Genomic DNA, 2,104 nt, shown 5'->3' with positions numbered 1-2,104 from the left:
TTTATGCTTCATTTAAGGAAATTACAGCTGTGACTCAATGAATTTGCTTGTCTTTCCAGATTTCAGAAGGGCAGTTTGCTTTGTGATTTTACTTCTGGGTCGAAGAAAAATCATTCATTTTCAGTTTTATTTTTCCTATTGTAAGGATGGTAGTGATTACTTCTAGGTTATTTACTTGTTAGAGATGAAATAAACAAAAAGACTTTGTTCTTTGTGTTTGAGTTTGCTGTTTAATTAATTTGGCTTCAGCCTTCATTGTCTGTCAGGGCCAGTACAATTTGTATTTTTTCCTTTCTCCTCTTATCAAACAATGTCTTAATCCATGAACACTCACGCTGTATCAAGTAAGATTCATTTTAGCTGCTCATAATGAAAAAATCTAGAGTAACAGAGATTTTAAGGTGATAGACTATTTCTGTTTTATGTAAAGGAGGTTTGGAGATAGGCATTCCAGGCTGGTATAGAGATACCCTGGGGGCATAGAGATCTAATTTCTTTCTTTCTTCTATCATAGCCCTAACATACAATTTCCAGTTCAGAATGGCCGCTGAATTGTCAGCCATTAACTTTCCTGTTAGGAGAAAAAAGACAGGAGGTTAAGGGACAACAAGGGCATGCATCTGCCCATCTTTTAGAAACTTTCAATATAGTTTCATCCTGTAACTTCTACATACATCTTAGTCTTAATGCCACACCTAATTGTAAGAGAACCTGGGAAATGAAATCTTTTTTGCTGCACGCATTGGGATCCCAATTAAAACAACAGTCACTAAGCAAAGAGTAATAATGTATATTGAGTTGACAAATAATAGACCCTGTGTCAACAAGATTCAAAATCAGTAGAATTTGAAAGCTAATAGCAATCTAACTCCAAGTTATCTTTCTAAAACCAAAATTAAAATGAAAACACACAGACAACAACTACAATTGACTTTGTTTTCAATAGCTGATGGAGTAAGAATTCATGATGATATGGCTTTGATGACTAGAAGAACACCAGAGTCCTTGGTTTTATACTGATTTAAATAAAACAACACAGACACACATGGACTGCTTTTAAGGAGTGGAGAGTTTAATAGGCAAGAAAGGAGGAAGAAATTCCCCCATGCAGAGACAGAGGGAGGGGGACTTCAACGAGTAAAACAAATCACCGTTTAAAACAAATTTCTAATCAGATCTTGCTTTGTGTTTCTGGGGATGGAATAAATATATTCCTATGATGGTTCACTTTCATATAGGTGCTTGATGATTAGGCAACGACTGATGAACACAATTGTTGGATTTTTGGAAGAGAAGAAGTGCCATGTGGGAACACCAGTTTACTGACAGGGAAAGTTGGGTTGGGAGAAATCAAAGAAATAAGAAACAGCTATTTCTGCGTGGGCATTGTGCTTTTTATGTTTGATTCAACTATAGAAGTTACAAAAATAACATTTTTTTAATCGACAAAGTGGGGTGAGACATCACCACTAGACAGTTGTTATCTAATTGCTAAATTCAGTTAAAGAGGTGAAGGCATCACTGTTCTCTGTTTCCAATGGTTAAAAAAAAAAATTAGCCTCAAATTGGTCAATTCCTCCACAAATTTTTGAAAATTAACTATATAGAAAATTCCTAAAATAAGAACTCACTTGATAGGTTCAATACCTGAATGTTTTTCTAATTTTCTATGTGATACTACTTTAAATAAAAGTGTAATTACGTGTTTAAACTTACACATACTAAATTTTGAGACAAGTGATCAGGTTTAGGACATAATCAGCATGTTTACTAGATAATTTTCCATAGTTTCTATGTTTTAATTGGAGTGCTTTGAGAAAAAAAGGAGAGAAAACAGTAAGGATTTAAATAATGCCAATTTCTACAGTAAAAAAAAAAAAGCTAATGATTGAAATGGATGAGCTACTGACATTGCCATATTTAAAGTGTTTGTAAATAATTTTATGTACCATATTGTAAAATTTGTAACCTAATAAACTATAAAAAATTGATGATTTTTTTCTGAAATCAAAAGAGGTTAGGTTCAATCAGTTTCTTACACATCATTTATACATCACTGTGATGTTCAAGATTTACTATGATATCCCTGAAGTCATGTAACTAG

At 33.2% G+C, this 2,104-nt stretch overlaps 1 long non-coding RNA gene across 1 annotated transcript; it reads right to left on the bottom strand.

Annotated features, from left to right (window-relative positions):
• Nucleotides 1–203: 203 nt before the first annotated feature.
• On the bottom strand, nucleotides 204–1,816 carry LOC120361812 (uncharacterized). Its single transcript, XR_005577912.1, has 2 exons — nucleotides 1,723–1,816; nucleotides 204–571 (listed from the first exon to the last, which is right to left on the bottom strand). It is a non-coding gene; the product is annotated as an uncharacterized LOC120361812 (long non-coding RNA).
• Between the last annotated feature and the right edge of the window lie 288 nt (nucleotides 1,817–2,104).

The sequence above is a fragment of the Saimiri boliviensis genome, chromosome X (assembly GCF_048565385.1).
Source record: "Saimiri boliviensis isolate mSaiBol1 chromosome X, mSaiBol1.pri, whole genome shotgun sequence".
In the NCBI taxonomy this organism is placed as follows: domain Eukaryota; kingdom Metazoa; phylum Chordata; class Mammalia; order Primates; family Cebidae; genus Saimiri; species Saimiri boliviensis.
This window is presented reverse-complemented; position numbering and strand designations above follow the sequence as displayed.